Below are 25,715 nucleotides of genomic sequence, written 5' to 3'. Positions count from 1 at the left end.
GTCAGAGGCCTGGCAACCACCAGCCATGCCTAGTATCAAGAAAGCAAACCCAGTCCGGTGATGGAGGTGCACGCCTTTAATCCCAGCATTCAGGTGGCAGAGGCAGGTCGATCTGTATGAGTTCAAAGCCAGCCTGGTTTACAGAGAGAGTTCCAGGACAGCTATGGCTCTGTTACACAGAGAAACTCTGTCTTGAAAAACCAAAAAGAAAAAGAAAGAAAGAAAGAAAGAAAGAAAGAAAGAAAGAAAAATTAATTAAGCAACCCCAGGCCAGTAGGTTTCTCCAGGTCTGGCTGACACAAAGCTACTGGCTTAGACGCAGGTGCCAAACATCCTGCAAGCAGCCATGCTGAGTGGGCCAGATGAGCTAGCTGGTAGAGCCTGTGTCATCTGAGGTAGCTGGCGTCGTAAACAATGACCTACAGGGGCTGGAGAGATGGCTCAGGGGTTAAAAGCACTGGCTGTTCTTCCAGAGGATCCAGGTTCAATTCCCAGAACCCACATGGCAGCACACTCCAGTTCCAGGGGGTCCAACACCCTCACACAGGCAGATGCAGGCAAAGCACCAATGCACACAAAATAAGAATAAAATTATTTTTAAAATATGACCTACAGAGTATATGACAAGACCCCATAGGAAAATCACAATGTCGTCCCTGGGGATCCAGAGCAGGACCACTCCATCTACAGCCAAGGATAACAGGGTGTGGTGGTGCACACCTTTAATTCCAGCACTCAGCAAACAGAGGCAGGGGGATCTCTGTGACTAGCCCTTAAAACAAAACAAAAAGCAATTTCTAACTAGCTAAGAATTCTGGAGGAGGCAGATCATCTGACCATGGATCATGAGGTTTACTGGATACCAAAGATGCCAACCACGCTTAGCCCTGATGGAAAGAAAGCTCTGATAGCAGGAAGCTAACATCTTTGGTACCCAGTTGATCTAGCTGGCTTCCTGGTACACCTTCCCCAGTTTATAAAGTAGAACAAGGCCTGAGAGATGGCTCAGCTGTTAACGAGTGTTTGCTGCTCTTCCAGAGGACCAGGGTTCTGTTCCCAGCGCCCACAACCAGACACTTACAGCTACCTGTAACTCCAGCTCCAGGGGACTCAACGTCCTCCTCTGACCTCAGTGTGCACCAGCACGTGCATGGCATGCATTTACAGAGAGAGAGAGAGAGAGAGAGAGAGAGAGAGAGAGAGAGAGAGAGAGAGAGAGAGAGAAGAGAAATAAAAATAAAGAATAAAAATAGATCCTAAAAGTAGGCAGTTAAGAGGCAATGGCCTGAGCAGGATGTGTGATCCCAGGTCTGACAGCCTCAGGGCTGAGAGTGTCTAGATCACGCCTCCATGTCAGGCACAGAGGCCTGAAGAAGTGCTGGCAAAGGGGAACAGCTAGAACAAGGAGAGGATGAGCAGATCTGCTGTGACTTCCAGAGCGGCCACAGTGATGGACCCCACTAGCTAGTACCTCTCCCAGGAAGAGGCCCAGGAGAAATGAAACCAGGAGCTGACTGAGGGGCCTGTGCTGTAGCCCAGTGGTACAGCATGTTCTTAGTATGCACAGGCCCTGGGTCAACAAACACAACGCAAAGAGCAGAAGAGAAAGCAGCTCAGGGTGTGGTTGCAACTGCTCCCGTCCTGCCCTGTGCAGTCACATGGGTGTGGCCTCAGCCAGACTGTCCTGGGCATGCCCCGTGCAGAGGGGAGCTACCTCAACCTAGAGTGCAGCCATTTCCCAAGACAGGTCATTGAGTCCAGCAGCCTGCCCTTCTGTCCCACGCAGGAGGACTTAGAAGGACCCTGACACTTTTGGTGCTCACGACTGACTGGGGCCTCCTTACTGCCTTGCAGCCCAACGGCAGCCCCTCCTGGATCTCGAGAGAGCAACCCCGGAACTTCCTGCGTGCTGCTCTCTGTCTGAGTCCACTCTCCCAAGAACCAGACCTAGTAGCACCTCTAGAAAAAGAGTCAGAAAAAAAAAATTTTTTTTAAGGGGCAGATAGCGAATCTTTTCTACTCTGTCACACCCGTTCTCCTCCACCTCTGAGGTGCCAGGGCAGACACAGGAATTGTGTAAACGTTTGCCGCTATCCACCAGCTTCATTTACAGAAACAAGTGGTGGGCTGCATCTGGGCTGTGGGCCTTACTCTGCCAACCCTTGCTCTAGGAAGTATTTCTCCCTGTGGTGGCACATGCCTTTAATTCCAGCACTCTGAAGGCAGAATAATAGCAACTTTGAAACAGAAGAAACCCATTACTACTTTGTATGCTAACTTAATACTTAATTTTTAAAAGTCTAGCTAGGTGGTGATAGTGCACGCCTTTATCCCAGCACTTGGGAGGCAGAGGCGGGTGGATTTCTGTGAGTTGGAGGCCAGCCTGGTCTATAGAGTGAGTTCCAGGACAGCCGGGGCTATTTTACACAGAGAAACCCTGTCTCTCTAAAAACCAAAGAAAAAGGAAAAAGAAGTCTTTTTTTTTTTTTTTAAATCATGGGCTGGAGAGATGGCTCAGTCATTAAGAGAGTTAAGCTAAGCTAACCCAGAGGACCTGGGTTCAATCCCCAGCACCCACACAGTGGCTCACAATTGTCTATAATTCCAGTCCTAGGGGATCTGACAAGCTCACACAGACATACATTCAGGCAAAAAAAAAAAAATCAATGCACATGATAAATAAATAAATTCATGAGTAGATAAATTACATAAGTAAATAAATAAATGAAATTACTGTGGGGTGTGTGTGTGTGTGTGTGTGTGTGTGTGTGTGTGTGTGTGTGTGTGTGTGTTGTTTAAGTCAAAGGACAACTTCCAGCAGTCAGTTCTCTCCTTCCACTGTGTAGATTCCGGAGAACAACTCAGGTCATTGGGTTTGGTGGCAAGCACTCACCCACTGAGCATCTGACAGTTAGCATCCTACATGTGGGATATTTGTCAGAATGAAAAGCCTGCTGTTAGCTGGGTGTGGTGGCACACGCCTTTAATCCCAGCACTCGAGAGGCAGAGGCAGGCGATCGCTGTGAGTTCGAGGCCAGCCTGGTCTACAAAGTGAGTCCAGGACAGCTAAGTCTACACAGAGAAACCCTGTCTCCAAAAACCAAAAGGAAAAAGAAAAGAAAAGAAAAGCCCGCGGTTGGCACACTACTGTTAACTGACGTCCTCACTTTGCCGCTAATGTTCTTTCTCTAACCCAGGATCCCCCACACTCAGTCTCGTGCCTTCGTGCCTTCGTGCCTTCGTGCCTTCGTGCCTTCGTGCCTTCGTGCCTTCGTGCCTTCGTGCCTTCGTGCCTTCGTGCCTTCGTGCCTTCGTGCCTTCGTGCCTTCGTGCCTTCGTGCCTTCGTGCCTTCGTGCCTTCGTGCCTTTGCGCTGGGGCAGTTTCCATCTTTTCTTGTTCTCACAGCCTTTCCAGGCTTGAGCAGCACCAGTCGGGCCCTTTACAGACAGCCCCTCAGTCTGGATGTCTAGACAATTTGCTCCTCACTGGGTTGGAATTATTTGGGGGCAATAAGAGCACCTCGATGAATTCCCCTTTTTGTCACAGCCCATCAGGAGCACAGAGTAGCATGGGGCACCCCTGGTGGTGGGGCTGCCCCTGGGCGACTGTCTCCCTCTCTGACTTAGGGACAAGTCCCTAAAGCCACATCGCTACTCCCCAATCTGGAGTGCTCCAGATCTGCTTGTTATGTCTGAGCCTCTGAGCCTCTGAGGAACATCTGCCCCATTCTCCGCCCTCCCTCCCTCCCTGCCCCCATCCCCCCCTCCCTCCCTACCCCCCATCCCCCCTTCCCCCCTCCCCTCACAGTGGGGCCGGTGTAGCATGCATTCTTCAGTGACCTTGCAGGGTGAGTTCTGTGGGTGGGTGGGGGGGGTCTCCCCAGATCCCTGTGAGTCCCTTTAAGGACACTGCTCACAGGCTCCCTGCTACTCTCCCAGTAACCTCAAACAAGCGGCTTCAGTTCTAGGGCCTCCATTCCTTAGCTGGGGAAGCAACAGTGCTGCAGTTCTCAACCTGTGGGCCGTGACCCCCCTGGGGGAGGGTCACATATCAGATGATATCCTGCACCTCATCTGATACCCTGCACATCAGACAGTCACACTACGATTAAACAGTAGCGAACAGTTATGAAGTAGCAATGAAATGATGTTAGGGTTGGGGTCACCACAACATGAGGAACTGTAATAAAGGGTCACAGCATTAGCACGGCTGAGAACCACTGCTCTGGAGGAAGAGAAGAGGCTGGTGTTTGTGTGTTTCTAAATGTCTGGGCATTACATTGCCTGTAAGAGACCTTACATCTTTATTGGCTATCTTCTTTATTTATGCTGGAAAATGACCTCAGAGCTACCAGTCCTTGAGAAATCCTATGAACCCAATCTACGTCTATTCTCTATCTCACAACCCCAGCAAGTATGCCTTCCCTGTCCTCCCACTCTCTCCAAATAGGATTTAGTTCTCCTCTTCCTCCTCCTCATTTTCTCCAGTGGCTGGAATCTAACCTGAGGCCCAGAAATGAAGATCCTTCTTGACCAACTGCCTGCTGCCCTACTCAGTGTCCTCCTTGGACCTCTCACTATGTACCCGCCATCTTACCACACGTCTATAAACAGGTAGTGTCCTCCTAAATTCACGGCCCACCTTTCTGTGCTTCAAGATTGACTGCATTTGAGAAAGGCCTGGGAAGAGGTAACTGGGGCTGACTGAGATCTTATGCAAATGTCCTCCTACTCCTATATGATGATGCTGTTACGGAAAGAGACTGTGAGGATGCAGACTACACAGACACCTTGTGGAAACAGCAAGGACATGGCTCTTGGAAAAGCAGAGAGAAGCCTGAGAAGGCTCTGCCAACACCTTGATCTTAGATTCAGTCTCCAGGGAAATTAATTGTCACGTAAGTCAACAGAGTGATAACTGAGGAGCTGGTTCAGTCACTGAGGAGATGGTCCAGTCAGTAACTGAGGAGGTGATGATCCAGTCACTGAGGAGATGGTCCAGTCACTGAGGAGATGGTCCAGTCACTGAGGAGATGGTCCAGTCAGTCACTGAGGAGGTGATGATCCAGTCACTGAGGAGATGGTCCAGTCACTGAGGAGATGGTCCAGTCACTGAGGAGATGATGATCCAGTCACTGAGGAGATGGTCCAGTCACTGAGGAGATGGCCCAGTCACTAAGGAGATGGTCCAGTCACTAAGGAGATGGTTCAGTCACTGAGGAGATGGTTCAGTCACTGAGGAGATGATGATCCAGTCACTGAGGAGGTGATGATACAGTCACTGAGGAGATGATGGTTCAGTCACTGAGGAGGTGATGATCCAGTCACTGAGGAGATGGTCCAGTCACTGAGGAGATGGTCCAGTCACTGAGGAGATGGTCCAGTCACTGAGGACATGGTTCAGTCACTGAGGAGATGGTTCAGTGCCTGCTACACAAGCATGAGGTATTAGTTCAGGTCCTGGCAACATTGCTTTTTTTTTAAAGCCTTGTCCTTCTGATCTCATCACTGAGGAAGCAGAGACAGGGGGACTCCAGGGGCTTACTAGCCAGCCAGTGTAGCTGAATCGATGAGCAGAAGGTTCATTGAGAGTCTTTTTTTTTTTTTTTTTTTTCGAGACAAGGTTTCTCTGTGTAGCCTTGGCTGCCCTGGACTCGCTTTGTAGACCAGGCTGGCCTCGAACTCACAGCGATCCGCCTGCCTCTGCCTCCCAAGTGCTGGGATTAAAGGCGTGCGCCACCACTGCCCGGCCTCATTGAGAGTCTTATCTCAAAAAATAGAGGTACAGAAGGAGATACCCAATGACTGACCTCTGGCCACCCAGGATCACGCAGGCACCACCCCCACTCATACATGAATGCATATGTACATATACACCACACACAAAAACAATAAGACTGAAAAAATCAGCCAACAGCGTGTTACGGCAGCCCTGCTGAAGATAAACACATTCCCTCACAAATGACGGTGCTTATGGGACACCTCCTTCCTCACCCCAACTCACATGACAGCCTCTCCCCTCAGAGATGAACCAGACAGGGACCCCAGTCACTGCACCACAGCAATCTGAGGTAAGGAATGATGACAAGAGGGCTGGGAGCTGGGTGGAAGAGTGGGTTTCCTAAGTCTGTGGAGGGCCTAGTTGGCCTGGACCAGCAAAGGCCTTAGCTACTAGCAGTTTCCAGCACCTACATATTGGGTCTCTCTCTCTCTCTCTCTCTCTCTCTCTCTCTCTCTGATATAAAAATACACATAAAATAAAACAAATGTGGGCTGGAGAGATGGCTCAGAAGTTAAGAGCACTGGCTGCTCTTCCAGAGGTCCTGAGTTCAATTCCCAGCTACAAAAATGATGGCTCACAACCATCTATAATGGGATCTGATGCCCACTTCTGGCCTGCAGGTGTACATGCAAATAGAGCACTCCTATACATAAATACATCTTTTAAAAAATAAATAAAACAAATTGTGTGTGTGTGTGTGTGTGTGTGTGTGTGTGTGTGTGTGTGTGTATGTGTGTGAGAAAGAGAGAGAGAGAGAGACAGACAGACAGATAGACAGACAGACAGACAGACAGAAAGATATTTGGGCTAACACGATGGCTCAGTAGGTACAGGCACTTGCAACGCAAGCCTGATGACCTGAGTTCTATGCCTAGAACTCACATAAAAGTGAAAACCAACTCCACAAAGTTTTCCCCTGACTTCCAAACACATACAATGGCACATGCAACATCCCCCCCCATACACACACTAACAGGTGATACCTGGATAGGTAGGTAGATAGATAGATAGATAGATAGATAGATAGATAGATAGAAAACTCCTAGTAACAACCAGGTGCAGATGACAGAGCACTTGCAGCACCTCAGACTTTTACCTTCCTGCCCACCCCCGCTGTGGGGAGCACTCTGATTCACATCCATACTACAGCAAAATTTGGTACAGGTCAGGAGTCACACACACACACACACACACACACACACACACACACACACACACACACACACACACACCTGTAGTGAAAGCATGGAGTAGAAAGCCAGGCAGGGCTCAGGCCACATCCTTCCTCAGCCCTGGCTTCATTTTCTGTCCTGGGATGTAATGCCATCTGAACATCCCATAATAGTAACTTACATATTCCTCCTGATGGATGGCGGTGTTTGTGTGTACGTCGGGTGGGGATGGGGGAGCGACAGGAGACCTCCAGCATCTCTCTTCCGCAGATCCCCAGTGATCGCCCAGATGTAGCTGAGCGGGACCCACTCACTGCACTGAGGGAAGTTGGGATGAACCCCACCGCCCCCACCCCCCAACCCCGGAGGCTCAGCCTGTCTCCAGGTGGCTCACGAGGCTTCAGACCCTGCAGATCTGCTGACAGATGGTGTGGCGTGGGCGGGCGTGGAGGAAGCTTCATTAGTCTGAGTGGCTTTGGTGGGAATGGGATTAGCATAAGCGCCCCGGGGGTGGGGGGGAGTGGCTGAGGCAAAGCTTCTTTAGTCACACTCAGATTTTGGGTTCTGCTGCAGTCTACAGCCCTCTGGTGACTGGTTAGACCAGCTCTTGGCTTAGGTGCGTCTACAGAGACAGCGTAGGCCAGGTTAGGAAGGGTTCATCTCCACCTTGACCCCCAGAGTGGCCTCACAAACCCTCTGTCCAGCTGTCCCACACCCCAGGCCAAAGCCCAGCAAACAAGCATCATTGGTCTCATTTAAGACAGGAAAAATTGATGGCTCCGGACACTGACTTCCCCTAGGTGACGCAGTAGGAGGCTGCAGAGAGGGGTTCAAAGCAGGCTGTGGGACTGACTTTTGTCCCCTTCCTGGGAGGCCAGCCTCCATCTCCCACACAGCCAACTAGGTGCTGGCTGCTCAACTGAGTCAGTAGGAGTCAAGTGCGGTTGGCCCTTACTGTCTCCGAAGAGACAGGGCTGTTTGTAACTATACGTCTTGGTTAAATGTCAGATTTGTGCTAAGCACTTGTTACACTGTATCTTGGTTTCCAAAATTCACTAATTTATCAGGATAAAGAACTCCCTAGCCAGGCAGTGATGGTACTTCCCTCTAATCACAGCACTGGGGAGACAGAGGCAGGTGGATTGCTGTGAGTTCGAGGCCAGCCCGGTCTACATACAGCCAAGGGTACACACAGAAACCCCGTGTGGAAAAACCAAAAACAAAAACAAAAACAAAACAAAACAAAAAAAACTCCCTAAAGAGCTGGGTAAGGTGGTGCTGTGAGTTCGAGGCCAGCCTGGTCTATAAAGAGACTCTGGGAGAGCCAAGGTAAACAGAGAACCCCTGTCCCAAAACACAAAACAAAACAAACAGACCAGAACTCCCAACAGCCAGGTGTACACCCTTTAATCCCAGCACTGAGGAGGCAGAGGCGGGCGGATCTCTGTGAGTTCCCGGGACAAGCCTGGTCTACAGAGTGAGTTCCAGGACAGCCAGGGTTGTTACCCAGAGAAACTCTGTGTGGTGGCGCATGCCTTTAATCCCAGCACTCGGGAGGCAGAGGCAGGCGGATCACTGTGAGTTCAAGGCCAGCCTGGTCTACAAAGCGAGTCCAGAACAGCCAAGGCTACACAGAGAAACCCTGTCTCAAAAAAACAAAAAAACAAAAAAAGAAAGAAAGAAAAACAAACAAAACAAAACAAAAATCCCTACAAACATCTTACAGTGTACAGAAAGGTACTGTCTCCCTCCCTCCCTCCTACTTTCCTCACTTGCACACTTTTTGTGTCCCCAACCAGACACCAATGAGAAGCTCTTCGTATACCCTACAGAAACAGAGCTACAGTATCTCAGTTAATCCTTTCAAATAATCCTTTGAGGTATGCTATATTACAAATCCAGAAACCAGGCAGGAGGCTGCTTGCCGGAGGCCGCAGAGTGCTGAGGTGTAGACCCCGGTCTCCGCTGGCTGTACTGCTCCTATGCTCCTATGTTTTCCGGTTCCTTTATTTCCATGGCTGCCCACCGGAGGCCAGCGTGAGCAAGAAACTGCGGCCCAGCGGGAAGACACAGCTCTGTGGCTCTACCCGCTCCATCACCCATGCCTCTTCGGGTCACGGTGTCTGTGAGTGTGGAGCAAAATCATCCCACCTACCTAACTCAACAGGTTGGGGGAAGGGGGGGCACTGAGTGAGGTGAGCAAGGCCCATGGGTAGTAGCAAAGCCCAGTGGTGTCACGTTCTTTTTAATGCCCCGAGTAAATCATACAGCGCTTAGTAAAGCAGCTGGCCTCAGTCTCATCCTCACCTCCCATCTGTTCACTTCTGCCCCTCCCACACACCCACCTTCCAAAAAAAAAAAAAAAAAAAGCACAAGTTAACCTGAAATCCTTTATGTAGCCCAGACCAACCTCAAATGTGTCAATCCTGCTGCCTATTGCTCCTGGGTGCTGGGATCACAGCTCTGCCACCTTCAATTTTTTGTTTCAAGACAGGGTTTCTCTGTGCAGCCCTGGCTATCCTGGACTCGCTTTGTAAGCCAAGCTCGCCTCCAACTCATGTCGATCCGACTGCCTCTGCCTCCCGAGTGCTGGGATTAAAGGCGTAAGCCACCACGCCCGGCCCACCATCTTCATTTTTAACACGTCTGCAGGGATACTTTCTCAGCCCACTCCTGAGAACGCCTTCTAGAAGGAATCGATGACATGGAGGACACTCAGCGGACCCTGGAGTGCAATCGACGTAACTTGCACTCAGGGATGCCTGCTCCCAGCCAGCATCTGCACTGGGGCCAGCAGGCTGATCTGATGCAGCCTTTTTATTGACAGGCATTGTCGCCTGTGCCCTCCACTGAGTGTCTCAACCCCAGGGGATGCCTTTGTCAGCTCCCCTTGCTGTCCACACGAGCACCCTAGACAGGCTGTCCCCAATCTCAAGAAGAGCCAGAATAATCTATCTCTCCCGGCTGCCTTCCAGCTGGGATTTACAGCTGAGCCTGGCACCACGGCCCTGCAGGTTCAGTTACAGATCTGTAATCTGAGATAACGACCTGCCAGGATTTGCCAAGTGGGCCCACGGGAGAGCCACAGGTCCTGACAAACCTGGGACCCCCAGAGAGCACAAGGCCACGGGGCCATGACTGTGTTCGGCTGTCTCCCTTGTCACACTTGGGAAAACTGAGGTCAAATGGGAGGGGGACACTTTTGGAGCTTCTGCCTGGAAAGCAGGTCCAGCCTGGCATCCAACAGGGGCCTTTGTGCCATCAAGGGCTTTGGCTATAGTGTACATGAGTTGTGACGTCATTGTTACCAACGGAGGCTTCTTTATAGGGCAAGAATGTCTGCTTCAGACCATGCTTTGAGACTAAAGTTAAAAGTAAAATGTTACACTTCCGCTGACAAAGACCCTGTTCTGTCCCACAAACCCATTAGCAATGTTTTGGCACCGCCTGAACATGGAGTCGCAGCTTCAGCCATCTGCCATTGCAAAGTGGAATCCTGCTGTTGTACCCAAAGTAGGAACTTCTTCTCCTCAGAGGTCTCCTGAGTCTCCAGGGGAGCCTCAAAACAGCCATGGGGAGCCTCGAAACAGCCCCGAAGTTACAGTCCTCTTAAGTGTCCCCCTCACCAGACCCTCAATGAACAAGACTGATGGGCGGCGTCACGCTGCTCCTCCATTTCCATGCCGCAGGAAAACCATGATCCCATCCTGGGACCCTCGGCCACCTCCTCTTTCCCAGGTTGGACTATCCAGGGGCCAACAGGGCTGGGTTCAGAGAGTGGAGTCTGACTGCTGTGGACCGGATGCTCACCAGCGAGTGCTCTGTCAAGCCACCTCCCCTCTCTGAATCTGGACATCCTATGTGCCAGTGACACTGAGGTGATGGTACCCATTGGAAAGGGGGATCAGACAAGGTCATATGAACACAGTGTCTGGCAGAGAGTAGGTGCTTGGTGAGCACAGCTACCATTCATGGTCGGCAATTAACACAACTTGGTGTGAGGCTTTGAAACAACTGGCTTACGTGAGAAGTGACTGGAAGACTCTTCATGGAAGGAGAGAAGCCCGCAGAGGGACTGCCCTCCAGACAGTCTCTGCTGTCACCAGCCAGGCTCAGCCTCAGAGAGGAATTCTGCATCGTAGCCAAGCACGTGCCTCAAAGCTGTCCCTGTCAGGTGGTGACAAAGCTGAGCCATGCATCCACCAGTCGTTGTCCAGGATCTACTGCAGGAGGATGGATGTCAGCTCCCTGGTATCTTTCCTGTGTGCACAGGGCTCCAAGAGCCACAGAAAGTCTTTAGGGGAAGTGGTAGGTCCTGGCACGTGGAAGCTCTCAGATCCCTCTGCTGAGAAATGGCACAGCCTGAGGGGTACAGGGGGGACTCCCAGCCTCTGAGCCTCGAAGGGCAGAACCTGTGAGCATCTCCCTATAAAGCCAAGGCTATTCAGGCTCCAGAGGGGAGCGATGGGGCAGGTGGCTCTCGCCTGTGTCAAAGGCATCACTTGGTACGTGTAGAAAAGAGGACCTTTGGTTCCTACCAGCGACCCACTAAATCAGAAGCTCCAAGGGCCAGAGCAACGCTCTGGGCTCCTCAGAGCCTATGGGGCGTTCTGGTTTGGGTACAAGACCAGGTGGGATCTAGTTCTTTCTCCTGTCTCCCACACTATCTATCCTTCAAGCCGTCTGGCCAGGGCCAGCCCTAGATTTCCTATTTCTCTAGAGTCTCTCAGCTTCTCTCACATGTCTACTCGCTCCCATCTGGTGCATCTGGAGCTTATGGGGGGGGGAATCTCAGCTTAGGAGAGAGAAAGAAAATTATTTTGGAATCCTAACAGCTCTGGCAGAGCATCTGGAAGCTTCTAGTCATCCCTTCTCCAGCTACCTCCTTTCCAGAGGCACATAACATGTGGGGGTTGGGGGGGGGGGGGACTCTCATCAGCACTTCCTAAGGTGGGAGCTTTCCCTCTGCAGAAGCTCTGGGTCACAGCAGCAAACAGGAGGCTGGACCTGCGTAAGGCGGTAGGGAGGACACAGCCCCCAAGAAGCTGGCTGCTCAAATAAATGCCTGAGAGGCGGGAGGACTCATGCAAGGCCACTCAGCCAGACCTGGGTGAGCATCTTAGCCCAACTGCTTAAAAGCCTTCTTCTAGAACTCTCTCACACTGAGTCCTTCTGTATCGGCTCTTGGAGTCACCCCACTGTTGTGCCATTCTGGGTACCTGACTCACATTTCGAGCCAGGCTTCCTAGTCTGTGCCAGACTTATGTTGGGGATGCAGAAGAGGGAGTCAGACTTAACTCTTGTCCCTGAGCCACCCTCTGAGAGCTGCTGGGGACAGGATGCTGGTACCTCTAGCTCTCAGCCTCCATGTGATCAGATCAGATCATACAGGTCCAGCTTCCTCGGCGTGGCTCAAGGCTTCTTTCTTGTCCCATCCTTCAGCCTCCCCATCACCTACCATATCCCTTGATGGAGCACCTTGCTTGCCTCCATAACATAAAATACCACTACAGGGACACAGGAGGGATCAAAAGTGAGCCTGCGCAGCTCAAATGCTCACCCTGAGTGGGTGAGCAACTTGCCGGCTGCATGCCACAGGATATTGGTGGTCCCGACAACTGTTTGGCTTCCGGCTTTCCAGTGTTGTGGCCATATGGAAGTGACACTGGGGCACAGAGAGATGGCTCACAGCTAAGAGTGAGTGCTGCTCTTACATCAGACCTGAGTTCAGCTCCCAGCCAACCATGTTGAGTGGTTCACAACTGCTTGTAAACTCCAGCCCCAGGAGCTCTGAAGCCCTCTTCTGTCCTCCGAGGGCAATTGCGTTCACATGCGCATGCACACACAGAGGCATGCATAACCAAAAATAAGATTAAATTTTTTAAATTTTTATTTAATTTTAATTTGTGTACATTGGTGTTGGGGTGTCAGATCTTGGAGTTACAGACAGTTGTGAGCTGCCATGTGGGTGCTGGGAATTGAACCCGGATCCTTTGGAGGAGTAGGCAGTGCTCTTAACCACTGAGCCATCATCTCTCCAGCCCCGGAATATAAGATAAAATTTTAAAAAATGATATTCAGTATGAAACTTTCCTTTGACATTTGAATCTGGTCTTTTCCTAGGCTGGTAATATACAGTTCAATGCTCTCTCATGATACTGGGCAGCAACAGTGGCAGTGGCAACGGTGGTGGCAGCAGCAAGCCACGGCTCCCAAGCAGCCACACAGTCACAAGGGTGAGCGTCAGCTCTGTCCAGTAACTTAGGTGTGTCTGGTGTACTGTATATCCAGCTTTCATAAGCTTATCTGCTACAATCCACCCCAAGTTAATGACCATCAATATTACTCATTCATAAAAAGGAAGTTTTTTGTACTTTTCTTTCATATGCATGTGTGTTTGTACACATGTATGTTTGCATACGTGTGTGCACGTGTGTGGAGGCCTGAGGTTGACATAGGTAGTTTTGCACAGTCACTGTCCACCTTATTCATGGAGGTGGGCCTCTTAGTTGAACCCAGAGCTTGCCTATACAGTAGTCTGGCTGGCGGGCTTGCTAAGGAGAGCCCATTCATCTGTCTGACCACCAGAACGAAGGCTAGCTGCCACGCCCACCTGGCCTCACGTAGCTTCTGGGAGATCCAAGCTCCATCCCTCACACGTGTGCAGCAAGCTCTTTAATCACTGAGCCACTGCCCCACCCCCAGAATGATTTAAAGACATGGTCTCTCTACGTAACCCAGACGGGCTTTGAACTAGAATCTCTCTGTTTTACTTCCGGAGCATGCGGGCATGACGGATGCGCATCTTACCACACCCAGGTGAAGTGGTTGTTTTGTGGTTCTGTTTTCTTCCGGACTCAGGGCCTTCAGCGTGCTGGGAAAATGCTCACTACTCAAGAGCTACACTTCCAGCACAGGCGCAAAGTGCTGATAATACCGCGGTGTTATGGGCATAACCAGACGCAAAAGACCACATAGTGTATGACACAGCATGACATTTCATAATTATATGAAATATGCGGAACTGATCAATCCATACAGATAGGATGCAAGTGGACAGTTTCAGGAGAATGGGGAGGGAGCTTAATGTGTAGCCTTGGCTGTCCTGGACTCACTTTGTAGACCAGCCTGGCCTCGAACTCACACGATCCATCTGCCTCTGCCTCCCGAGTGCTGGGATTAAAGGCGTGCGCCATCACCACCCAGCTGAATTGAGCACTTTAAAAGAGTTATAGGAAGGGTGTTGTAACACACACCAGTAATTCAAGCACTCAAGAAGCTGAGGCAGGAGGATGCAGAGTTTGAGGCCAGCCTGGGCTACAGAGCAAGACTTTGTCTCAATACAAAAGAAATAGAACAAAATATAAACAAATAAGAACTAAAAGTAGAGGGCTGGAGAGATGGTTCAGTGGGTAAGCGCACCCACCATCTGCTCTTCCAAAGGTCCTGAGTTCAACTTCCAGCACCCACATGGTGGCTTACAACCATCTATAATGTAATCTGATGCCCTCATCTGGCCTACAGGTGTACATGCAGGCAGAACACTGTATACATAATAAATAAATAAATAAATAAATAAATAAATATTAAAAAAAAACTAAAAGTATATTTTATGTGCGTGTCAGCTCAGTAAGTTACCATGATCTTGTCAGTTCCTTCCCAGTGTTCCCTCTGATGCCCTGTTATGAGCCAGCCCACGGTTGGCACTACAGGCATTCTGTGGCCTAGGTCCACGGGTTGGCACTACAGGCATTCTGTGGTCAAGAACTCTACCATTTCTCAGTCTCATGCCTGCTGCCCTTCACATGGGCTCCACTCCACGCAGTCTCAAGTACTGCTAGCTCAACATACTTGTTAATCGTCTTTTTTAAACTTTTTTTTTTTTGAGACCGAGTTCCTCTGTGTAGCCTTGGCTGTCCTAGACTCGCTTTGTAGACCAGGCTAGCCCCAAATTCAGAGATCCGCCTGCCTCTGCCTCCCTAGTGTTGGGATTAAAGGTGTGCACCGCCGCGCCCGGCTCCATCAGTCAGTCATCTTTAATGCTTTGGGTCTTGTTACCCAAGATCTTTCGTCCATCCAGGGCATTTCCCACGTGTCCAGGCTCATATTTCAGCCTTTAAAATTACCCTGAGGGACTGTCCTCCTGCAGAAGTCTTTAGTTGCCATCCCTGGACTCCCTGCCCTTTTCACACCTCAAATATCGTCCCCCCCCACCCCCCCTCCAGCAGGACAAACTCAGAACAATTACTGGAGACAGTGAAGGTAAGGAAGGCTGGTGTCGCAGGGGTGGGAGGAGAAGGAGCCAACCGTAAAGACTGGCAGGGTTGGCCATCCTCCCATCCCTACTCCTGAGGGTAGCCATCTGCTTTGCACTGTTGCCATTTACCTCTTGTGGCCCACAAGGTGGCGCTGTGTCCACCGCCAGCCCAGGCCTCTGCCAGGTGGGCTCCGAGAGTGGGGAGCAGTCCCTTGGAGCTTGGCCCTCCCTCTGGCTCAGGGACACAGGAACACAGTCAAGGACATGCTTGTCTCTTCTCTCTCAGACTCACTCTTCTTCCTCCCAGACCCCCAAGGACCCCAACAGCATGCTGGGCAGGGTCAGAGGGGCCAGAGGGAGAGAGAACTCAGGCTATTCTAGAAAGAGCAGGTATACATAGACACATATATGCACACACACACACACACACACACACATGTACACAAAACCCCGCATGTGACTGCACCTGCACACACGTGCGTACAAGCTAGCTTTTCTCTCTGCTTCTGCCGCACTCTCATGAGGTATGTGGGAGACGGAATGTCTTAGACAAAAACAGGCCAGGCCTGCAGGAGGGGACATGGAGAATAGCATTGGACACATGAACACATGCAAGCACGCCCTGACACAAACACTTGGCCCTGACACCTATGCCCTGCCCTGCCTGTCTGGCCATGCCTGTGAACACCAGCAGAGAGGCACACAGCCACGTGTCTGTTTAGGACCACAAGGCTGTCCTGGACATTTGCTACTGAGTGAGCCTCCTGTCCAGTGTCCCTACCACTCCACAGCCGGGCTAGGGAAGGAGGGTCAGTTCCTGGTAGGGGTCCCCACACTGCCACACAGCACCTGTCAGCTCCAAGCTCAGCTGTGGCTAAGAGTGTGCTCTTGTACCCACTGACACCCACAGCCCTGGTTCCAGCCTCTGGCTGTGTGACCAAGGGCACATCTCCTTGTGCCTGCTCCCCAAGGCTAGCTTCTCCTCCATCTACCACTGCAGGCAAGGGGAACACTAAAGGGACTTGGGCAGCGAGGGGCATGCTGAGAAGGACACGTTTAACTCAGAACTCCATTTGCAACGCTCATGTCTTCTCACTCCCATCCCGAAGAATCTCTGACTGCTATTTTGTGTATCCCATTGGCACCACATTCTCAGTCTTCTCTCTCCCTCCCTCCCCCCCTCTTTCTCTCTCTCTCCCCCCTCCCTCCCTCCCTGCCTCCCTCCCTTCCATCCCGCCTCACCCCTGTGTGTGCATAGAGGTTGACGTTGGGTGTCTTCTTCAATCCTTCCTACTACACTTTTCCAGACGGGCTCTCCTGATGAACCCAGAGCTCACTGACTCAGTTACAACAGTTCACCTGACAATCCCAGGGATCTCCCTGTCTCTGCCTTCTCAGCCCTGGGGTTCCAGGCAGGCACCACCATAGTCAGCTTTTTAAGGTGGGGTCCAGGGGGATCGAACTCGGCTTATGTGGCAAGCACTTTGCCAGCCGAGCCTTCTCCCCAGCTCCGTTCATCATTCCTTTGCTGTCTCCTGGCACCGTGCTGGGGCCTAAAGACATGAAAGGGACCTAAACATGGCCGTTCACTTTCGGTAGATTCCGATGATGGGGACACAGGTTTAAACACTGACAGCGAAGTTACTAGAAGATGTAACCAAGATGAAGAAGCCTTGACTAGTGAAGGGTCAGGCGACAGCCCCAGGGAAGCACTCCTTGTGCCCCACTGTCCAGCTGCCTCGCTGCCTCCAGGCCTCTGTTTACACCGTTCCTCTGCCCAGAGAGCCCCCTCGCCTGCCTGACACTGCTGCCTTTCTCTGAGAGGCCACCCTATTCATGCCTGCCTCATGCCACTTGGACCTTTGTGGCTCTTTGGCCATGACACTGGTCAGCTGGAGCCATCTCGTCAATGTATGGCCAGTGCCTGCTCTCTCCTGAGTCCTTATGTCTCTGACCCTAAATCTATCACCAGCTCTGTGTGGCCTCAAGCATGTGACATGCAGGTGTGAGAAACTAAGGGGAGGACACCTGGGGAAGTGATTTGCCAACTGCAAACTGCCTGGCCTTATGTGCTTACCAGTAAGAGGGACTTTATTCAAACAGCCTCCTTCTACGTCCTGGAGACCAGCCAGAAGATTCATTGGCACCCACAGGTTTGGACTGTGCTTACCTGGGGCTCAGGGGTGGACCAGTTTCTGTTTGAGGTTTGTTTGTGTTTGATTTCACAGGCAGGGAAACTCCCTGGGCCAGGTGAGGCAGGTGGGGCCTAGTCAACAGAGTTGCCAGGGGAATCCCAAGGGCTGGGGGCCCCCATCACCCCCCACAGTGCTCAGGTGTGCACTCATCCCAGGGCAAGGAGAAAGGAGATTGCCTCAGAGACAGGGCCACCTTGGCAGTCAGGTGGCCTGAGTCTGAGTCCAGTGCCTCCAGGCACCTTGCCTTCTTTCGGGGTGCCTTCCACTGTAAGCCTGGGTGCAGGATTTATGACTTGAGGGTCTCAGGGCGCATGGCGTGGAGATCAAGGCATGAACACCCTCGGCCTCTTAGAGAAGTCTTTTCCCAGCCATTCCCTGCCTCCAGGAGTCTTACTGACATTGGTGCCTCCGTTCCCTCCTACCCTACATTGAGCCAACAGCAAACACATCCTGGCTAAAATGCCATGCTTTTCTTACCCTCTCCCTTTCTCCTGCCCAGCACTCTCTCTCAGAACCCTGTATGGGCATCCCCTCTTCTTGGGGGGGACGTCTTCCCTCCCCTCCAGGGCATTATTGGGGCTCCTCTTCTAGTCAGTGCGTATTTGCTTTGTGTCACTGTTATTGGTGGGTCTCCCCAATGCACTTATATCTGTCACCGCATACTGGATACCCACTGCTTGTGGGCCTAGCACACCCCAGGCTTGAATGAATACTGCCGAAGTAGCCTTCAGCAGGTGGGAGATGGCACTGGGGAGACTCCATGGGTTTCATAGGAAGAGCCCCCAACAGGACCCGGACTTACTTGGGTCCCTGCTCCATCCCGCCTTCCACTTTAAAATCAATTGGGTGGTCTCCATTAGCCCATAAGCCTCAACGTCCTTACTTGCAAAGCATGGAGGCTGTAAGGATTGGAGGAATAAATTGCCTGTGTGTCTCAGGGTGGAGCCACTGGAACATCTCCAGGGATGCCAGCAGCTCCATTCAGGGCTTTTGCTGATGCCCTCTGGGAGGCTGTGGCCAGGGACATGGTGAGCCGTTGAGTCATGGTCTAGGTTCAGGTAGGGCAGTGTGCTGAAAAGATGGAGCCGATACCCCCCTCCGCCAAGGTCCCACAGGCACTGCAGGTGCTAGAAAGAAGCCTGTCATGGCTGTTTTACACGAGGAAGGCCCACAAACATCACTGGCTGAGGGAAGGACACAGTGGCCCTGGCAGGCCCAAGTATTCTGGTGGCCTGCATGGGAATCAGGTGGCCCATGGTACCCTGAGTTCCTGGAAACCTGGCATGGAACTGGCTTGAGCTGGGACATTTGCTAAGGCTCCCCCTGGAGGCTTGGGAGCCAGACCCTTTCTTCAAGCCTCTGAGGGGGTCTGAGTAAGACAGGGCAGCACTTGGGACGCTACTCTCTGCACAGAGCACTGTGCCAAGACAGAGCTCTCAATTCTGAGCACAAGCTAACAGGGTTCTGACATGAAATGCACGGGAGGACTAGCTGCTCCCCAATGTGGTATGGGTGAGCCCCAACTCTTTGTCCCATAGTCCCTCTGCAGTGAGGCCTAGCCAGTCAATGTATGTAAAGTGTCTAAACTGAGCCTGGTGGTACACACCTTTAATCACAGCACTTGGGGAAGCAGAGACAGGCGGATCTCTGCGAGTTTGAGGCCAGCCTGGTCTACATATCAAGCTCCACGCCAGTGAAGGATACATAGGAAAAGCCTGTCTCAAAGAAGAACAAAAAAACAAAGAAACAAAAAAGCCAAGGGAAATGTCCAGAATGATCCTGGGTCTTAGTATTACTCTTCACTTACAGGGAGCTGTGAACTGTGACCTGTGATCTAGGGTGAGTTACACAACTTAGCATCTTGAGCATCTTTTCTCGCTGGCGATGAAATAGATCTCAACGTGTGCACTTCACCTCACAGTGTTATCAAAAAGAGTAAATGAACTGAACTAATGTGCGGAGAATACTTCAAGTCTTAGAGGGCCAAGCGTGAAGTTTGTATGAGTTATGGCCCGGATCTACCTGTTCCTTCAGCTTCCCCACTCGCCTTCTAGAATGGCCAAGGTCTGGGCTCTGCTGACTGACTTGCTGCCTGGATGTTTTGTCTTTTAACTCTTTGTGTGTGCGTGTGTGTCCGTGTCCCCGTGTGTGTGTGTGTGTCCCTGTGTGCGTGTGTGTGTGTCCCTGTGTGTGCGTGTGTGTGTACAAGTGTGTGCATGCACATGTCACAGGACAGGTGTGGAGGTCAGAGGACCCTTCTTCGGAGCTGGCTCTTTTCCTCCACCCTGTGGGTTCTGGAGATGACACCCTGGTCTTCAGACTGGACAGCACTGACTCATCTCATTGGCTTTTACTCATTGGCCCTGCCTGAATTTGCTTTTAAGGAAAGAATGGGAATAGTTACTCATTAGAAAATGAAAAACGAGTAAGTAGATGGGGGAGGTCTAGAAACATGTCTGGCATGCAGCATATTTCAACAAATGTCTCTGCTATTGTTTCCAACTCATAGACACGGAAGTGGAGACTGAGAGAGCTTCCTCAGAGCGAGCCCCAGAGTAAGCTAGGACCAGTTACAGGGTCACCTCCCAGTGTTTGCCTCTTCTGGTTCCCTGTGACCCGATTCTAGTGATCAGCCAGCTTGACTTGGCTCCTGGGGGTGCCAGGAAGGGCCTCCTGAGGTGGATAAACCAAGGTCACATGTGACCAAGGCAGCTGGAATCCAGGGCTTAGATCCCTGGGCCACCTGATTTATTTGTGTCGAGTCAGCCAATAGAGGGCATCTTTCATAGTGTGAGGGCCACTACACTCACTTGGTCCAGTAGCCACCCTCTGTTGGAAGCTCACAACAGAGGGAGCATTTCTGTTGTGAGTAGCCATCTTGCTGCTTGAAGCAACCTCCCAGTTTGCCTCTGCCTTTTCGATTTCAGCCAGTAAACCTCTGGGCTCCTCACCCAGCCCTTTTCCCAACTCCTGGGCATGGTGTGCCCCTTGCCCTGGCCTGTGCTGTTGCCTGTCCTGAGATGCTATTCCCTCTCCTGTACCTGCTGAGTCTCCCCTGGAGGCCCAGTCCTCCCGCCGAGCCCCCCTCAGCACTTAGGCAAGTTGAGCCTGTCACTTGGATTCTGTCCTTGTCCCTAAGATGCTCGAGAGGAAAATCCTTGTTTATTTCTGCGTGGTCTCCTTGTGTCCCTCAGGATGCTTCTGTGCCCTGGAAAACTTGGCTGCCATTGCACTGGAGTTGGGAGTAAGGAAAGGAGGCCTTGGCTTCCCTCCCCGGGTGGGGGCACCCCCCACCCCCGGCTGGCTGTGTTCCACGTGCACACGTGTTGGTTTGCAAATACATTTTAGGTAGATGCTATGAAGAAAACAAAGCAGGTGCAGGGTGCGGGGTGACAAGCACATCATCGTCTTACATCTGCGGTCAAGCACCACTGGAGACAAGGACCTGAGGGGCAAGGGCCTGAGGAGGGACAAGGCCAAGGATGCCCCAGTGGAATCATTCTACTGAGGGTAGAACGGGCAGACTGGCTGGCGAGGTGAGTAAAGGAGGCAGGCGGGGACTTGCTTCCCCGGGAGGCCCTCTCCAACCCCGAGATCTGAGGACTCATTGAGAAGCTCTTGCTCAGAGTCAGGACCCATCAGCGGTTTCATCCTCAGGATAATTGTACAAGGAGGGCGTTTCTGTCCTTATCCACGTGGGAGAAAAACGAGACCTAGCGAGCTTAAACACCTGCCCAAAGGTCGGTGACACTGAGTTAGAGTAAGAGTGAAAAGGGATCCACTGACCAGCAGTCTAAAGGGCATCTTCCCAAGACCAACGTGTTTGCTTGCTAAGGTCCCCTCTCCTTTGTGACATCAGCCCTACAGGGACAAACTGGCAGCAGGACCCAACGCTCCGGCCTAGGCTAGACCCACAGTGGACGTGTGGGATGGGAGGCCCCACTTGCTCATCAGTGAGCTTGCAGAGCTGTGTGGCGCCCATCCTGTCCCACTCTTTACGGCCTGAGCCTGGTGACTGGAGGGCAGCTTCAGCCCTTTCAGTTCTTTTGTTTGTTTGTTTGTTTTGGTTTTTCGAGGCAGGGTCTCTCTCTGTAGCCCTGGCTGTCCTGGACTCTCTTTGTAGACCAGGCTGGCCTCGAACTCACAGTGATCCGCCTGCCTCTGCCTCCCGAGTGCTGGGATTAAAGGCGTGCGCCACCACGCCCGGCTTAGCCCTTTCAGTTCTAATAGACACTGCCATAGACTGTTATTCCCAACTGGCTGAGCATGGTGGCGCACGCCTTTAATCCCAGCACTCGGAGGCAGAGGCAGGCGGATCTCTGTGAGTTCGAGGCCAGCCTGGTCTACAAAGAGAGTCCAGGACAGCCAGGGGCTCTGTGTAACAGAGAAACCCTGTCTCAAAAAACCAAAAAGGACTGTCATCCCCCACAGCTCCTACAGATAATCAACGCAGGCGCAGGCACGTCTGTGAAGACAGAGGTGTTTTCTCATGCTTCGCCATGCTGGCCTTCTCCACCAGACACTGCCCTGGGGGCTGGAAGGCCCAGTTTGTATCTCGCTCCCCCTAGCTTAAGGAAGTAGCTCCTCCTTTAGGCAACTCCAGTGTGTCACAGCCGTGTCCTTAAGCATCTTTCCTTTCACTGCCTCAGTTCCCTCAACTATAAAGTGAGGAAATCACACAGATCAGCAAGCATTACACAGCCCAACGTCATGGAAGACAGCACCCCAGGCTCTCTTGGAAAGAGAGGTAGGGAAACTGTTGGTTGTGTCTTTTTTGTTTTGTTGGTTAGTGTTGGTGTGGTTTTTTTTTTTTTAATTAAAAAAAATTGTTGTTTTGTCAACTTGACACAAACTAGAGTCTTCTGGAAAGAGGGAACCTCAGCTGAGAAAATGCCTTCAGTGAACTGACCTATAGACAAGTCTAAGGGACATTTTCTTGAGTACTGATTGATGTGTGAGGATTCAGCCCACTGTGGACAATGCCGGCCCTGAGCAGGCGACCCTAGCTTGCATAAGAAAGCTGGCCGAGCAAGCCATACAGAGAACAAACTGGTGAGCAGAGCTCCGCCATGGCCCCTGCTTCAGTTCCTGCTCCAGGTTCCTGTCCAGACTTTTCTTCCCAGTGGACTATAAACCATAAGCTAAGATACATCCTTTGCTCCCCTAGTTGCTTTTTGGCCATGAGGTTTTTATCACAGTAATAGAAACCAAACTAGGAGCCTTTAATCCCAGCACTAGGGAGTCAGAGGCAGGTGGATCTCTGTGAGTTTGAGGCCAGCCTGGTCTACAGAGCGAGTCCAGGACAGTCAAGGCTAACACAGAGAAACCCTGTCTTGAAAAACCAAATAAGCCAGGCGGTGGTGGTGCACGCCTTTAGTCCCAGCACTCGGGAGGCAGAGGCAGGCGGATCACTGTGAATTCGAGGCCAGCTTGGTCTACAAAGTGAGTCCAGGACAGCCAAGGCTACACAGAGAAACCTTGTCCCTCCCCGCAAAAAAAAAGGAAAGCCAAATAAATAAATAAATAAATAAATAAAAAAGAGCCAGGCGTGGTGGTGCACACCTTTAATCTCAGCACTGGGGAGGCAGAGGCAGGTAGATCTCTGAGTTCGAGGCCAGCCTGGTCTACAAAGTGAGTCCAGGACAGCCAAGGCTACCCAGAGAAACCCTGTCTTGAAAAACCAAAAAACCAAAACAGAACAAAGAAAAGAAACCAAACTAGGACTGAAACCAAGAGATAGAGTCTGTTACAACACATCAGAGCAAAGGTACTCAACTCAGACTGAGGGTGAGGTCAGGGGAGAGAAAGGCTGTGTTCAGACATCCCAGGGTCGATCGAGGACTGCCCTGCAGGAACACCTATGCTAACTGACTTCCCTACTCCAGCGTATCGCCACGCCCTCCACAAGTAACAAGCTGAAGACCTTGAACTTGAACCGGTCTAACTCTCAGTGTCCAGGCTACTCGCTCTCCTCCACTTAGCTCATTTCTTCCTCCCAGGGTTCTTCGCTCTCTGCCTTTTCTTCACGGTCCCAGCTGGTCTGTCCCCTCTTGCCCAGTTCTTCTTGGCCACCCTAGACACATCTCAAAAGCAGGAATGCCATCTGCCCGTGTGCTGCTGTCCACTGCTGTGTGCTGCTGTGTGCTGCTGTCCACTGCTGTGTGCTGCTGTGTGCTGCTGTACGCTGCTGTGTGCTGCTGTGTGCTGCTGTACACTGCTGTGTGCTGCTGTGTGCTGCTGTGTGCTGCTGTACACTGCTGTGTGCTGCTGTACACTGCTGTGTGCTGCTGTACGCTACTGTGTGCTGCTGTGTGCTGCTGTACACTGCTGTGTGCTGCTGTGTGCTGCTGTACACTGCTGTGTGCTGCTGTACACTGCTGTGTGCTGCTGTGTGCTGCTGTGTGCTGCTGCAGCTGCCTCGCACAGGCAGCAGAAGCTGGGCCCTAGTGCACGCTCCATGGGCTGCTGAATGGACTGTGCTGGAATGGGACTTCCATCTCCTCAACCTGATCCCAGCGGTCAGCAGGGTGAGTTTGGAGATCCCAGTTATTGTAGCAGGACCCTTGAATGATCATTATGCTGTAAAAGTGAGCAGAGACAAGCAGTAGATTATAAATGCATCGTTTGTTTATTTTTCATTAACAAGATTGTTCCACTTCTTGCCATCAAGTAGAGCTCTGGAGAAGGGTGTGTTAATTTGCATATTAATCCTAGGGATTCTCACAGGGAAGGGCAGGAAGTCCCCTTAATCTGATGTAAGCTTAGAAACATCATGAGGATGGACTGGAGCAGCTCTGAAAGATCTGAAGTAGCTCTGAGAGACTGGAGCAGCTCTGAGGGACTGGAGTAGCTTTGAGAGACTGGAGCAGCTCTGAGGGACAGGAGCAGCTCTGAGAGATCTGAAGTACCTCTGAGAGACTGGAGTAGCTCTGAGGGACTGGAGTAGCTCTGAGGGACTGGAGTAGCTCTGAGGGACTGGAGTAGAAAAAGGTACCAAAAGGCTCCTAAGAGAACTCATCTTCTGAGTGAGGAAGAGCTGATGACAGGAGCAAGATGGAGCAAGGACGGAGACACACGGGACTTCAGTCAATGTTTTGGTCAAGGATCACAAGGCATTCAAGCAAAAGTTCCAATGTAAAAGGAACCATGTCCTCCACTCCAGCCTCACTCTGAGCATGCGGCCCAGCCTAGCTGTGGCATCTATAGGAACCGGGCCCAGCAGCCATTGCCACTTCCATGGGCAAGCATCCATTAGGATGCACACAGCCAATCTTCCATGGCACGGCAGGGGCTGAAATAATGGCACTAGCCGTGTTGCTTCTCTTACCCGGTTCCTAGAGGCAGAGCAGGAGGTTTTTGTTTGGTTGGTTGGTTTTTGGTTTTTCAAGACAGGGTTTCTCTGTGTAGCCTTGGTTGTCCTGGACTCACTCTGTAGACCAGGCTGGCCTCAAACTCACAGCGATCCGCCTGCCTCTGCCTCCCAAGTGCTGGGATTAAAGGTGTGCACCACCACCACCTGGCCAGAGCAGCAGTGATTCTTTCGTTCTTTCTTTCTTTCTTTAGTTGTTTTTTTTTTGTTGTTGTTGTTGTTGTTTTTATTTTTTATTTTTTTTGAGACAAGGTCTCTCTGTGTATTCCTGTCTGCCCTGAAGTTGCTTTGTAGACCAGGCTGGCCTCGAACTCACAGCCGATCCGCCTGCCTCTGCCTCCTGAGTGCTGGGATTAAAGGCATGTGCCACCATGCCCAGTAAGAGCAGGAGTTCTTTAGAGAGGGTCTTCACCTAGGTCAGTTTAGGAGGGAGGAGGCCCTGCACAGATACTAGACTTCCTATTAATGAAGGTCTGAGACACTAAGAGGTGCCTTCTTTGTCCCCCGAGTTGGTAAAGAACAGGATGAGCCTGTCGCATTCATACAGCCACTGGTGACCCCACCTATCCAAACTCACAAGAAACACATATGGGTGAGAGGCAGAGGCAGGCGGAGCTCCATGAGTTCAAGGCCAGCCTGGACTACAGAGCGAGTTCCAGGACAGCCAGAGCTGTTACACAGAGAAACCTTGTCTCCAAAAACCAAAAACCAAACCAAAACAAAAATAAACACATATGGAAACATCCCTTTCTATAGCAGAATATCCTTCAAATTAACATAACAGTGACCACTACAGTCTCCAGAGCCCTTACCCCTGCACACTTTGCTCGGAGCCCTGTGAGGAGCTGGGCAGAGCGGTGATCCCTAGGAAGCAGAGGCTTGGAGAGGGACACGATGTGCCCACGGTCACCAACAAGTCCATGAGCCCCACCCTGCCCTG

At 51.5% G+C, this 25,715-nt stretch overlaps 1 protein-coding gene across 1 annotated transcript in view; it reads left to right on the top strand.

The window, feature by feature from the left end:
* Nucleotides 1–25,715, top strand: part of DIO1 (iodothyronine deiodinase 1) — a 365,641-nt gene that overhangs the window by 164,704 nt on the left and 175,222 nt on the right. The window lies entirely within an intron of this gene.

The sequence above is a fragment of the Acomys minous genome, assembly GCF_964271855.1.
Source record: "Acomys minous genome assembly, chromosome: 6".
In the NCBI taxonomy this organism is placed as follows: domain Eukaryota; kingdom Metazoa; phylum Chordata; class Mammalia; order Rodentia; family Muridae; genus Acomys; species Acomys minous.
This window is presented reverse-complemented; position numbering and strand designations above follow the sequence as displayed.